At 48.4% G+C, this 15,266-nt stretch overlaps 1 long non-coding RNA gene across 2 annotated transcripts; it reads left to right on the top strand.

Annotated features, from left to right (window-relative positions):
- Window positions 1-4,522: 4,522 nt before the first annotated feature.
- LOC125938406 (uncharacterized) lies at window positions 4,523-13,948 on the top strand. 2 transcript variants are annotated; one of them, XR_007462691.1, is made up of 8 exons: window positions 4,523-4,783; window positions 7,186-7,503; window positions 9,197-9,318; window positions 10,197-10,312; window positions 11,262-11,464; window positions 12,070-12,130; window positions 13,043-13,236; window positions 13,492-13,948. It is a non-coding gene; the product is annotated as an uncharacterized LOC125938406 (long non-coding RNA). The 2 variants fall into 2 exon arrangements; XR_007462692.1 differs by lacking the exon at window positions 10,197-10,312.
- The last annotated feature ends 1,318 nt before the right edge of the window (window positions 13,949-15,266 follow it).

The following is a 15,266-nucleotide window of genomic DNA, read 5'->3' as shown; positions in this document are numbered from 1 at the left end:
GCAATGAATAAACAAATGAGCAAAAAAGCAGAATCAGACCTGTAAACACAGAGCACAACTAGCATAATGTTTAAACTTGTTGAGTCACTAGGTTGTACATCTGAAACTCATGTAACATAGTGTGTCTACTATACTCAAATAAAAAAAAAAATCGAAAATAACATAAGTTAAGCTTTCCTTTATTACGGGTTTTTAAAAAGCGTGTTTAATCGTTTCCACCAACTGGCACATTATAAAAACACAATTCATTTTACCTTAGCCCTTCTTTCATGGCTTAGGTATTTCTCTGAAACTGTTTGAAACACACATGAAGAAAGATAAGAGATATTATATGGCTGCTAAAGAAGAAAGTATAATATTAACCCCATTAGCATCAGAATAATTTATATTCTGAGCAAGAAAAATCATTAATGGCCAGTGAGCAGTAGTTGCTGATAAAGCAGCTGAGACATGAGCCTGATGAGCTTGGGGAGAGCAGGGAAGTTTGCTGTTTGGTGTCCTTCCTGCAGTACCTCCAGGTGTCCTTCCAGGATCCTTAGGGAACATCTTCCCTGTGCTTTGTCATTCCTTCGTGTTTCTCCCTCCCAACATGGGATCCAAGGACTGGAATTCAGAGGAGATAAGCTTTCTGGCCATGTCATTCTGAGCCATTGCTGAGTCCAAGGTCCTCTTCCTGCTCCTTTTTCACCTAGAACTGTGTAGAGCTGGGGGCTGGGCTGGGCTTGAGGACTGGGAGGAGGGTGTGGGGAGTGTCCTTGCAGGTCCAGCCTTCCCTCCTCTAGGAAGTTCCTGGATTAAAGGTTAATAGATGGCAGGGCTCATGTCTTCCTTCATCTCTGTGTGCATGTGTGAAAATGAAGTGTCATAAATACAACTTGTGTAGCCCCATTCCTGGCACTTAGTACGAGTGCAAATTTGTTTTCCTTCCCTCAGTCTTTTCATCAAACTCCCCTAATGTCTCTTAGGTCTTGAGGAGTCTCCTCAAGGAGACCTGAGGGCAGGGATTGGTGGGGGCCATGGTGGATGGATCTGGAGGCTAATATAGGTCCTTATCTCATTAGTTTACTTTGCATTAAGTTGCATTTTGCTAACATTCACAAGTCTAAGTGGATATTGGAAGAAATGGACGTTTGGGGATAAAAAAATCAGATGTTTCAGGTCTCTCCAGATGTCCTAGGTTTGCTTAGAGTTTAAGTATCTCAGACCAGACCTCTGAGCAGAAGCCAATCACTCTCATGTATCAGTGGATCAGGCACTCCTTGTTTCATGAAAACAAATATAGCAGATCATTCAGAACAATCAAGAGTGAACACAGGATGAGAGTCTTTGCCAAGTATGTGGTTGTCAAACTCAGACAGATTTGGTTTCCTCACATGCAGAATGAAGACAGTAATGACAACAACATGGCAGAAGTGTGACCAGGGAGGCTCTAGGCCAAGCTATTGTCTTAACACCAATCACTTAACATGTGAACACCTGAGAACTGGGCAGACTTAAGTGAGCAAACAAAGGTTTTTGGTTGTTGAATCTGACGATTCTATCCTGGGGACATTTCAGTGATGAACTAACTTATGTTTGGGGTAAGAAGAAAAGTGGGAAAGATGGTGGAGTTGTTGTATCCACCAAGGGGCTAACTTGTTTAGGTCAGAATTTTAACACTCTTCATGTTTCTCAATGGCCTGAAATGTTTGCCCAATTTAGATAAGGCTGAGTAGCCAATGGGCTGCTGCAGTGAGTCTTCTGCAAATGAGCTCAACAAAGTTTATTGAGTATTTACTATGTGCTGGACACTTGAGCAGGGCACACAGTGCCTCCCTTTGTGAATGTCACAGACATGCCCCAGAAGAATGCTTGTCAGGGCTATTGTGAAAAGCAGGGTGTCATTAAACTCCAACAAGCGTGTGTATGGGGCATGTATGGGGATGAATAGGTTGGCGAGGGCCCCTCTGAGGAAGGTCACTTTAGGTGAGACTGGAATATTGAGGGGTTTGGGGGACAAGAGAGCAAGCAGGATCAACCAGTGGCTTGTGAGAAGGCCTGAGGATGGCAAAGCTCCATGAACTGGAAGGAGTCACCCAAGCCAGTGAGGGAGCAACTGGGAGAGTGTGGAAAGAGGTCAGAGAGGAAGCCTGGGATTGGGGGTCACAGACAAGAGGTTGATAGGGGGATTCCTTGAACAGATGAGGCAGATCTGACACAAGCTGATTTGAAAGGATCATGACCTTGGAAGGAAAATGAACTTGAGGAGGTCAGGCTGGAGGTGAGCAGGGGACACTCATGGGAAAGCAGGAACACCCTTCTTGGGCCAGGGGGGAATGAGGGTAGTCAGGAGCCAGGTAATGGCCATGGATATGGATTTGAGAAAAGTCTTGAACATTCTGGTACATTGGAGGTAGACTGGGTGGGAAAATGGAGTGTGTAGTGGAATGTCCCTCCAGTTTCTGGCAGAGATAACTGGGTTCACCCAGTTATCCTTTACCGAGATGGGAACCTGCAGGTAGGGAGGGGCTGGTGAGGAAGCCCCAGGAAGGGGCTGGTGAGGAAGCTCCCTGGTTTTCTTTCGGAGACCATAGAATCTGCCTTTCTTTGTGCACACTGTGGTCTGGCAGGGAGAGGGCTGAATTATATCGTAGCCATGTGTGAGAACAAAATACTAACAAGCGATAGGTCAATGTCCATTCATTTGGTCAGAGCCAGGGTCCTGGAGTTGATTCTGGAAGCTCCTGTTGCTCAGTCTTAACCTCTCTGCTGCCAAGTTGTGGAGAGCACCTTGGTGGTCTCCTGGTGAAAAAAAACACATAGCAACTACACTGGGACTCCTCAATGGTTCTGGCCACATGTGATTCACAAATAGACATGTAATCAGCTGGGTAATGAAGAGCCAGTACAGAGAGCCCCATGCACAGGGATAGGTATTAATCTTGGCTCTGCCACACACACTCCCTGCTTTTGGTCTAGAAGTTAGCCAAAGTGGAGAGTAGCAGTGCTTCAACAAAGAATTGCTGAATCTGGACCTCTGTCCCCATGCAGGGTGGGTTTGTCCTGTATTTCTGGTTCTGGTCATGCTGTTTCATTCCTGATAATGGGGGTGCATATCCAGAAGATAGGGCAGAGTCTGCTGGGATTGTTTTTTGTAAGCTTTCACTTTCAAATGGTGCAGGAGTCAGAGAAGGGTGGGTTCTCCTGTCTGGGAGTGCTTAGTGGAGGCCCCGGACCCTGTTTTGGCTCAGACTCCTGTAATCTGTTCAGGTTCTGCTTCCCACTCATCTGGAAACCACCTGCCTCTCAGGCAAGAAGACCCTATGGCACCCAACGTTGGAATTGGAAGCAGGGTTTGGGGCTCAGAGCAGCTAACTGCAAGTGCAATCTCTGAGAGCAGATTTGGGGTCTGCTGAGATCTCACACTACTGAGTTAGAGACATTCCAGAAGTCTCAGCTTTCTAAGCAGGTAAGTTGGTTCTGAAGATCCTTTTGGCCAATAAAAGGAAAGGTGAGAGCAGCTGGCTTTGAGGAAGTGGCTGAAATTGTCGTGAGGCTGGTGGTGCTGGGTAATAATGAGGCTCTGAGAAGACCCAGGAGAAATACAGTGATGCCTGCACTTCATTCATTTATTGACATTTGTGTAGCACTACATCCTTGCATGTTGGGGTGAGATCCCGTTACTATCCCCACTTGACATTGAGGAAACTGAGGCAGAACAGGTCAAGAAACTAGCCTAAGGTGGTTGCCTAGAGAGTGGCTGAATCTGGAGAAGTCAGCAGTCACCTCCAGAATCTGTTCTTCTCAGTACTATTTGCTGCCGGACCCCCACTCCACCCAGCAGTAGGTGGTGTGAAACCTTTTTTGTCTGACCAGGACACATTTTATCGTTTCTGTGCTCTCTCTCTCCTGGGATCCGCTTTTTTTTTTTTTTTTTTTTTTTGTAGGCTTCACAAGCTGTGCCAACGTGGGGCTTGAATTCATGACTCGAGGTCAAGACCTGAGCTGGAATTAAGGGTCAGATATTTAAACGACTAAGCTACTTAGGCAGCCCCCTCATGGATTCCTTTGTCCTGAGGCAGAAACTCCTCAGAGATGTAGAGGATGAGGATCAACTTTTCATGGGGAATTGATGGAGCCCTCTGTTGGGAGTAAGGCCAGGTCCTTAGTCCTGAGTAGCAACAGCTGGGGGAGGTGGGAGCTGAAATTTGGGTGAACTCAATAAGCAAAGGGCCTCAAGACAGCATGTGTGTGGTGGGAACCACAATGTCCTTGAGGAGGATGTCGTCTGACTCTCATGCTTCTCAGTGGTTCCATGGTCATTATTAGGGGGCAGCAGAAGAACAGCACACAGGATCTGGCGGGTCCTTCATGGGCAGGGGCCTGAGTTTGGGCCTGTGTCCCTGGGCATCTCTGGTGGTCTGTGACTCATACAGACTTGGGGGAGGCCCTGTGCTAAGGCAGGAGGGTTCTGGTCCTATAGGCAGAGCAGTCTGCGAAAGCTTTCCAAGGGACTGGGAGGGCTTTCTCCGTACCAGGGTTGTGGGGGCCCCCAGCCCCATCAGCATAATGACTAGTAACAAAAAATCTTCTTGTTCTGGGGATTATTATCAGCCCTGAGCCCTTCTGTCTGTTCTGAGGCCCAGAACTGTGGGCTGGCCCTCCTCATCTCTGTAGGTGTTCTCTGCCTCCTGCCCTGTGTCTCCCCAGCCCTGAGGAAATGGAAGATTCCTGCAGGGGCTATTTGCTCTCCTGTCTCACCTCCCTGCTTCTCCCCTTCCAGCTGCCTGCTGGGGGTCTGCAGGTAAGTGTGTCCCCATCCCCCTTCCTGCAACTCCCTTGGGTGGGCGAGAGCCTCCGGGAGCCCTGCTGTGTCTCCATCAGGACAGATGGTTATTGGTGGAGGCCCTGGCTGTAGGAAAGGTCTGGTGATCTCCCAACTGCTAGTTGTAACTAAATATTAAAGAAGACGGTTTGAGAGGCCAATGCCAGACCTCCCAAGGCTTTGTGTTCTGTCTCATGGAGTTTGGATGCAGAGCTGAGGAAATTTTCAACAGAACAGTGGAAGGAGGTGTTTTGGGTAGGAGTTTTGCTTTGACTGCTCTAAGGGAGGGTATATGCAAAGTGAGAAAACTTGGAACAAACATGTAGTTACGGGGTGGGGAGGTGTCTGAATTCACGTAGGGGCAATGAGATAGAAGAGGGGTTTCCAGCATCAGAGAAGTTGGGAAAGTAGACCCAACTGAATGAGTAGCTTTGGAAACAGGAGTTTGGAGGGGGAAGAGGGGACTGCAGAGACTCCCAAGGTTTCTCTTTGGCAGTTTGTTGTTTAGCAGTAGAAATATTGATAACTATGTGTTAGTTGCCTATTGTGACAACAATGCTGTGGTGTCTCAGAAAGCTGACGCAGAAAGCTCAGGGGCATATAGCAACAACCATTTAATTAATCTGTGCATTAAAGCAGTTCACCTCATCTGGGCTGTGTTTGGCTGATCTTTTTTTGTTTTTATTTTTTTTTAACATTTATTTATTTTTGAGAGACAGAGAGAGACAGAGCATGAGCAGTGGAGGGGGAAGGGGAGAGAGAGAGATACAGAATCTGAAGCAGCCTCCAGGCTCTGAGCTGTTTGTTAGCACAGAGCCCAACGCGGGGCTTGAACTCACGAACTGCAAGACCATGACCTGAGCTGAAGTCAGACGCACAACTGAATGAGCCACCGTGGTGCCCCTGTGTTTGGCTAATCTTAACTGGGCTTACTCATACATCTTCGGTCATGTAGGGGAAATATGATTAAACACAAAATCTCTCAACCTGGAAATCCTTTTCAGAAAGATAGTAGGGAAAGGAAACATTTTTATCATTGCATTAGCATTAACCAGATTGTGTTGTGCATCACAGAGAATCTACTAAGGGATTGCAAAGACAGAAGAAATCTCACCCTTTTACATAGCCATGCAGACACAACTCATTACACACATGTTCTCTGGATAAACAGGTATTAACCCTCAAGTAAGTAGATGTGACAGCAATATTTGTCACAGTTCATTCCAAGTTTGCTTGGTAATTGGGGTGACCAACTCTTGGCTTCATCCAGAAACCCCCCCCCCCCCAAAGTTTCCTATCTTAATGACAGGAGATAGTGTTACACTGGAATCATGGTACCCACTGAGATTTGGGTCACATAATGGGGACACAGGGGTGCTGTCCTTCTTGATGTTAACAGTTCAGAGAGAGGGCTCCCTGGTTCTTAAGAAAGACATTCTTGGACCTCAAAGCTGGCAAAAGACCTATCTAGTTTTCACAAAGGACTTACATACATTTCAAAGAGGGGGAGAAAGCCTCTAAAATCACAAATTTCCTAAAGTAAATGCTGTAAGTAAAAGGATAGGAAGGGATTTCTTCCTCTATTTTCAACAGGGACAATAAACTTCTTACCTTTTTTTTTGTCCTTACAGTGGACTTTGGTTGTGTTTGCTCCCATGGGTGTTGTTCAGCTGGCTGCTGGCTGATTGATCTAGGAGAGTTTTAGCTGGAAAGGCTTTGCTAGACTGAGCATGTCCTTCCTGTGTCAGAGGCCAAGGCAAAGGCACAAGCAGTTTCTAGCCTCTGCTAGAGTCACATTCCCTGAACTCTCAGTGGCTGAGTCAAGGTGCATGATGGAACCCAGAGGCAGAGTGTGAAGGCACTAAAAATATGTGGCAGAAGCTTAGATGTAAAGGAGGCTGAAGGATTAGGGATATGTTCATCGTCAGACTATCACAGATGGGGCCAAATATGAATTAGTTCAGGATTTGAGTTTGAAACATCTGTGAGGAATTCTGGCAGAGCTAACCCCCAGGGACGTGGATATTAGGGAGATAGCTCAGGAAGGAAGTAGGTAGGGTTTTCGATGGTGGGAGCAGATGCCCCGGAGCGTGTGTGAGGTGAGAAGAGCAGAGAAGGATGTAACCTGGGACCAAATTCCTCTTTCTGTCACTGGGGGTAATGGACATGCCACTCTCATGGTTGGAGAGAAGAGCCCTGCCCTCTGTGCCCAATGCAGGACCCCATGCTCCTTCCTTCTGTTCCCTATGGCAGGGCCACTGCTTTGCTCCCCAGGGAGCCCCCAGAATGCATGCTGCCCCTGGAGTTATGCACAGGAAGACTCTGATGGCATCCCCGGGTTCGGGAAGGCCTCTCTGTGCTCTCCACCTTCTCTCTTGCAGGCATGGGCTCTGTCCCCAAAGTACACGTCACCGGGCCAGAGAGGGACAGGGTTTCAGTGCACAGCCTTGGAGTGGCTCCCAAAGCCCCACGTGCAGTGGAGGTCCCTCAGTAGGGAGAAGTTCCTGGCATTCTCAGAGACCCATGCCCAAGATGCTAAAGGGCTGTTCAGTGTGGAGGCTGCCTGGTGGTGAGTGACAGGTGTCCAGGCAAAATGACCTGCTCAGTGCTTAGCCTCATCTGACCTGCCCACCATATTGCCAGCTGTTTTGCCTTCAATGCAACTAGTTCTCAGTCAGCACCTGGAAGCCACAAACCAGGTATACTTATGTTGAAACCTTGCCGTTGTACTTCACCATTCTGCTCTTTGCAGCTTTATTCCCCCTTTCTGCTTTTTGTTTTAATTATTTTTAGTTATGCCATTTTCTCCTCTGTTGGCTTTAATAATATCTAGATCATGTTTCTTGATTTCTCTATTAATTATAGTATTTTTATTATTTGTTGACTACCCTTGAGATTCAGCTTTATTTCTTTCCTTTTTTTTTCTTTTTCTTTTCTTTCTTTCTTTTTTTTTTTTTTTTTTGTAAATTAAACTGGGTCTCGAGCTCCACCAGGTGAGGGTCCAATGAGGTTGTGCTGAGCTAACATTAATATTTTCGTCAGCAGGACAGGAAGGAGTCAGTCCTGCACAAATCTGAGCATATGCAGTCTGGCAAAGGGCACAGGAGTGCCTGCTGGGAGGCAGAAGTTGGTGTTGTCAGAGTGGAGGTTAGAAAGGGGGATAGGAAGGCTAGAGAGAGTTGGGGAGGAGAGCAGAGAGGGAGAAGGAGGAGGGCCAGGGCCTGGGGCAGGATGACATTTTCAGCACTCTGCTACTAGTGCTGTATGACTGTATTTCCCCACACTTAGTGGCTTGACCCACAAACACTTACTGTCTCACGGTCCCAGGGAACCGGGAATCCAGCAGCACTCAGCTGGGGCCTCCTACCAGAGTCTCACAGGAGTTTGGGGCTGTTGTCAGCACCGAGGCAGGACTTGCTTAACTCAGAACCTGAGCTCACTTAGGGGTGTTAGCAGGGTTCAGTCCACATCAAAGGCCTGAGTTCTTCTCTTCTGTTGTTGTCTCTCAGTGCTAGACCACATGCATGTGTCTGTGTCATGACTCAACATAGAGGCCTGTTCCCCAGTGTGAGGATCTGAGAGAGAACACAGGTCAGAGTGAGCACATGGCTGGGCACTGAGATTTTATAACCAAACCTTGGAAGGGGCTTTGGGTCCTGTTGCCATCTTCTGTAGAATAGAAGTGAATCACTAAGTCTAGGCCACACTCCAGAGGAGGGAGTTACACAAGGACAAGTATACAGGAGGTGGGGATCTCAAGGAGCCACTGAGGGGAAAAGATGAGGACTCTGACAGGGTCAGTGCCTTTTCCAGAATCACAGGGACAGGTCAAAAGGCAGAACCAAGCATGAATCTAGCTCCATGTCCTTAAAGTTGGGGTCCTGGCTGCACCCAGGCTTTCTGAGGGGGCTCTGGAAAATGTTGTGTTATTATACCTGTGCAGACATGGAGATGGTGTGGGGGTGAGGGTGAACAGGAGGGTGACAGGAGGCATTCCAGCACATTCTTGTCTGAGGAGGACCCCAGGTCAGGGCAACCCACTGAGTGCACCCCTGTCCACATTGCACCCAGTGGAGAGGGAGAGAATGGCAGAGTCTAGAGGTAAGGGTGGGTTCTGACCTTCTAGGCCAAGGCTCAAATCCATTCTGTCTGGTTTGCTTTGGAAATTAGCCTAAGATCTTGGGAAGCTTTTGCCCATCCTTCCCATCTTCTGGGCCTCTAGAATGTGAACACTGGTACACACACACACACACACACACACACACACACACACCAGTAAGGACGGGGGGGGGGGGGGATCTGAGGAGCTGCAGGTTCAGAGGTGGTGAAGAGACGACGAAAATACGGTTGGAAGCATTTCCTATGTGTGACACTACTCCTCCAATTTCATAGGTATCATCCCAAATATGCCTGAGGACATCCCGAGGAAGTACATGCTAGAATAATCTCCATTGCACAGGAAGGACACAGACCATCCCTGAGAGGCACAATGGCTTATCCAGGGTCAAAATCAGGTAAGAATGAAGACTTGTGTCTGAACCTAGATGTGTCTCAAAGGTGGGACCTGGATGCACCCAGACCTTCCCAGGGGACTGTAGAGAGTAGTGTATTGGTGTAACTGTGTACAGATGAGACATTTCATGGAGAAAGGGGGTGAGAAGCCAGCAGCCCAGGGCTCTATTTGCATAGGTGTTATCCCTGGAGGGGACTTGGGTAGGTGATCCTAGGCAGTGAAGTTACTGCCTTGACAACAGACCCCAAGAGAACTTGGAATCCCCATAACCAGGCACCCATATTCTAGTATAGTCCCACACCAGGCTCACTTGGCTGGAGACACTTGATAGTAAAAAATGTTTTCTTGCTGTTCTTTCTTTCTGGAGCTCTGGCTTCCAGAGACCCCAGTGGGGAAGATGTTTCAGATGCTGTGGATGTTGGCTCAACCCTCGCTCCCAATGCCTCAGGCTGTTTTTCTGAAGGCCCCGTAAAGTAACACAGAGCAGCCTAGGGAAGGCCAGTTCAGTTCAGGCCACCTCTTCGAGCCATCCCTGGGAAGCCCCATTCCCTCCTCTTCAGTTTCAGGGAAAGAGGGACATGTGAGGAGGTCCTGCCTGGGGCTAGAGAAGGTTGGAGGGCAGTGGATAACCTGGTGGCCCCATCATGTCCACACCAATGTCATGGTGGGTAGGGTGGAAAAGGGATTCCTGAGGTGCTTCTTTCCTGTGCAAGGGTTAATCCAAGGTCCTTGTGCATGTATCTTTTTCCTCCTTGGTGGAAGTCTGTGCACACTGTGGTGTAGTGTGTCTGGAATGGAGTCACATGGGTCTGAGGGCCAGTAAAGGCAGCCAGTCAGGACTCTGAGGCCTCCTGCCTATCTGCTGGACTGTCTTTACAGAACTGCACACCAGAGATGGGGCAGGAGTTGAGTGATGAGATCCTCTGCTCAACTTCCGTGAAAGACAGGAATATGCCCCACACCACCAACAGGATGCGGGACCGAAGCGGCTCAGGGTGAGTGCAGGTACCAGGGAGACCCACAGCCAGGGCCCAGATGTAGCAAAAAGATCCCAGGGCCCAGAAGCCACACTGCTACTCCCCTGAGCCCCCTTGTAGACTTCTGCTCCCAGATGAATCTGGATCCCCAAATCCTCCTCAAATTTGCCTTCACGGCCCAGCCCCTGCCATGGCCAGATGCAAAGTCACTGTCCACTTATTTATAGGAATATCAGAAAAGAGACCTGAAGTCATTTCACATCCCATCTGGTCTAGAGTATTTTTTCACTGTTGTAAGTATTTTCCTAACTCCTGTTCCCAGGTGTCCCTGTTGGCCTGACCATCCTGGCACACCTTCTCCAAATCTGGCACATGATCATCATGAGTAGGGAGATTTTTGCCAGAAGGGACATGGGGCTCATGGTATTTTGTCTGCTGCTCTGCAGTTTGGTTGCCAAGGAACATATCCCCGAGGCTCCTCCAGGTCAGGAGTAGGGGCCTCTCTGGGCTATACAACATTCCAGAAGGGAGATGGGTTACCACACCCATTTAGCTCTTCACTGATGTGGGACTTTGACATGATTCCCTTTTGTTGCCATGTTACAGTGCTCACTGGACATCCTACATGACCTATTACCCTAATCCCTCTAACCCCAGGAAATGCCTCTGCCTTCTCATCTCTAGAATGGGCTGTGTTGTCAGAAATCACACGGATGATGCTGTTAATGCAGGGAGGGGCTGTCAATACTCAGCTAACAATCTGACCTTAAATACTCACATGTTCAGTCACTATCCACCTCAAATTCTAGTTTTAACGCCAAAATCCTTTTTCCTACTGTTGGTACCTATGTTTCAGTCTTGCCACAAGCCACTGAAGGCTTGGGGACTTGTTCTGCATTCTGTCCCCTAACCCTCCTGGTGGCCAGTGTGCTGCCTGACTCTGTGTCCCTCCTCTGTTCCACCTCAGGGTAAAAATGCCTCAACCGTGAATAAGAATGAGACCAGCGTGGTGTGGACCATCTAGGCAGGCTTCCTGGATAAGCAAGTGTAGCATCCAGTGCCTGTCTTCCTGGGCAGAGACCGCTGCCCTCCGCCCCCATGTCTCCATGTTCCTGGACATGTACAGAACTTTTCCACTACTGAAAAGGTGCTGGATCTGTTGAGTCCAAGGTGAGCACCCTGCCTCTCCACAGCCCCACTGAATTTGGCCACTTACAGGCTTTGAGTCTTGGGAATGTCACCAAACCTCCCCAAGTCTCAGTCTGTTCCTCAGATGGGGGCAGAGTTATTACAGGGACCCAGTGGGGCCCTGCAGGGAAAGTGCACCTGGCATTGTGGAACGCTCTGCTGGCAGGGCTGTGGCTGTGCTGGATTATTACTGTCCTCTTCCCCATGATGAAGTTTCTGCCTCATCTCTCACTGTCACCAGGTCTTGAGCTGGGCCATTTTCCCATTTGAAAAGGAGATTTGAGGCTCCATCTGGGGGTCTGAATCCTGGCTGAGACCAGAGCAGGGATCCCTGGGGGTGAGCAGGTGGCCCCAGGCCCACTCAGATATCTGTGATGGTGCTAGTTGAGGCCCATTCATTCATCAAACATACAGGAAGCTCCACCAGATGCAGGCACTTCTTTAGGAGCTGACTGTCATCCAAGGCACAGAGCAGACAACACCCTGCCCTCTAGGGCTCCATTCTACACAGGGGTCAGTGACACTAGGTATGACAAGAGGTAGCATACACAGGACAGGTGATATGATGCCCTCCTGGCCTCCTCTAGGTATGGATGCATCCTTCCTGAAATGGGATGAAGATGACAGACCCCTGGAGCAGCAGAAAATGTGAGTGGGCTTTAGACAGTGCAGGAGGGTCTTCCCCCTCCAAGAGGGCAGCGGGGGTGGGGGGCGGTGAGTTGGAAGGGCTCTGGACCCTGCATCCCACACATCTGCGATTCCTTTGAGCGGGCAAAGGTCTGAGTGCTTCTCCTGGAAGAGGAGAAAGGGGTTCTAGAGAGCCGTAGATGAGGTGTGGGCACAGTGGGACAGCAGAGGGGGCCAGAGGACAGAGTCACCTCCTAAGAGAATCCAACCCCATCCCTTCCCACTCCCAGTCCTGCCTCCACCCCCATCCTGGGACCCAGAACAAAGGGTGTGGGGAGCATCACACTCACCAATCTGGTGGCACTTCAACGGTGGGTGCTCAGCAAGTGCTTCAGAGACCCAGTGAGGGCTCAGGGACCAGATGTCCCCCACCTTGTGGGAGATTAGGGTCAGTGGGGGGACACCCACATGGATGCGAAGTGAATAAAGCAACATGTAGGCGGAGGAGGTAAAGTTTGAGGTATTAGGAGGGTCCTGAGAAGCCCTGCTGAGAGACGGGTTCCTTTGTTTCCTATTTGTTCCGATATTCATGGAGCACTGGTGTATGCAGTGAGGACAATGAACCGACCAGACACCACCCCTCCCTGCCTACTTCCTGCTGGAATTCAACTCCATGTGGGCAGGGAGACAGAGCACAGAGTCATTCTCCAAGAAGGACAGAGATGGCCCCATCATTGGTTAAGGGCTCCCATTCAAAATGGCTTTTTGCCAGACTCTCCTCAGTGACCAGGACTATCTTAGCAGGAGTGCCAAATCAGAGGTGGACAAGGAGTAGGACCAGCCTCTGGACAGCTGGAGGCATAGGAGCCCAGGTTCCCACTGGGTGCCCTGAGACATCAGTCTTGATTCTTCTGCCCACTTCTGTATCTCCAGGGCCATCTTCTCCATTCTGGGCACCTGGATGGACCACTCCCCTGAGGATTTTTTCCAACCTGCAGAATTTCCCTGCCTGAAGATGCTGCTGGCATATGTGGGGCTTAACATGCTGGGCTCACACCTGGAGCACCATACCTCTGTTTTCCTCTCATAGCTGGGACACATGGAGCCCAATGAGCCAGAGGTTGAGGGTGAGGAGAACTCAGGGTGGGCGATGTGAGCATGTGGAGGGGACAGGGTAGGCCACACAGAACAAGTATCCTTAAGCTGTGTTTGGATCAGGAGCCGTGAGTAGTCTCAGATAACTGTCCCCATGGTCTGCCATCTGGGGAGACTTCCTGGGGGTGGGTTTGGACTCAGAAGACATTGACTGGTGGGAGAGGTTTCCTTTATTTGGAAGAGACATGGAAAGGCAATCGTGATGATGATACTTTCTCTTCTTGAAGTTATAGCACCCGTTCCGGAGCAGGATCCAGAACCAACTCAAGAGCTAGCCCCAGCTCCCACTGTGTTGCCTGCTGCAGCTTCAGAGCCCGAGGTGGCTGAAGCCATCACTCCTGCTGGAGCTCAGCAATTAGGAAAAGCAGTGACCCTCCCTACAGTTTCAGAGCCAGTGTAGGTGGTAGTTATAGCTCTGATTCACTGTCAGGAGCTGGATGAACCACCTGCACCTTTGGCAGCCCCGGAGCATGAGCAGGCTCCAGCCCCAGCTACGGGGTTACGGAAGGACTAGAACAACCACTTGCTACAGCTGAACAACCAGCCTCAGCTCCCAAGCAGTGGCTCATTTCGGCTCATCCCCAAAGGATGGCTTCCCCTCCCCTGTCGTTGCTTTTTTTTTGAAATTTTTGTGTTTTTTATTCGGATATGGAATGGCTTAGTGTATTTTGTTTTATAAGTAAAGTATAAATTGACTTCAAGTAAAGTTTGACTCTGATCCTTTTAAATTGGATGTTGAAGTGTCATTAGGTACTTTGACAATGTTATACAACCATGACCACTAGGTACTGCTAGAACACTTCCATCACAGAGACACCTGTGCTACTGATCGGTCACTGCTCATTCCCTCACCCCAATCCCTGGAACCACTGGTCTCTCTGTTTCTGTTGCTTTACCTCTTCTGGGATTTTCATGTGCGTGGAATCATTCAACATGGCCTTTTGTGTCTGGCTACATAACATGACGGTGATTAATAATTCTTGAAATTTTTAATGAAAATAACATTTTTGTTACAAAGGAACATCCCCCAAAGAACATAGATTATGTGAAGCCTCAAAATGAACTATCTTCATTATGTGGGATAGGGACACCTTTTGTAAGTAAGTTTGACTCGAGAGCCACAAACTACAAGAGAAATGTCTGGACCAGTAAAATACCTGTAAAATCTTTTATTTTCCCGGACAGGCCATGTTTAAATTAGGCTAATGGGCATAGTATAAAAATACCACAATAAAATATTAAATCTTCCCATTTATTACCAATATTTTAGGTAATAAATTATATTATTGAAGGTTTTAGATGAGTTGTTTATTTAGTAAAATAATAATTTAAGTAATGAAGATAGGTGCAGGGTGACTCAGTTGAGTGTCCAATTCTCGATTTCGGCTCAGGTCATGATCTCACAGTTTGTGGGACTGAGCCCCTAGTCAGGGTCTGTGCTGACAGTTTGGAGCCCTGCACAGGATTCTCTCTAACGCTTTCTGCCCTTTCCCCACCGGTGTTTACTCTTTTTCTTTCTCTCTTTCTCTCTCTCAAACATTAAAAAATAACAAATAAATGAATATGAAGAAAAAAGATACACTCCTAACAACAAATAATTGCCCATAACAAATGGTTTCCCTGTTTCCAGTCCTTTCTCTTTGTAGCATGTGTGTGTGTGTGTGTGTGTGTGTGTGTCTGTGAGTGTGTGTTGGGTTGGGGCATGGAGGGTTCCAGGACTATGCTCTTATACTACCTAATGTCTCCACAGTGGACGGGCACAGCCACTCCTGTCCCCTTGTGTATTCTCAGTTGCCACACATCATCATTTATTCAGTGTCTCCAGCTGTTGAATAATTGGGGCAATTCCAATTTTTTGACTCGCATAGTTGTAGTGAACGGTATATCTGTGCCATAAATCTCTCTTTCTTTAGGACTGATCCCTATAAGCACAATCCTGGAATATAAATTATATACTTTCTTGAGGTATTGGTTACAGTTTCCGATAGTTACAGTCTCTCTC

This window comes from Panthera uncia (assembly GCF_023721935.1).
Source record: "Panthera uncia isolate 11264 chromosome B2 unlocalized genomic scaffold, Puncia_PCG_1.0 HiC_scaffold_24, whole genome shotgun sequence".
In the NCBI taxonomy this organism is placed as follows: Eukaryota; Metazoa; Chordata; class Mammalia; order Carnivora; family Felidae; genus Panthera; species Panthera uncia.
This window is presented reverse-complemented; position numbering and strand designations above follow the sequence as displayed.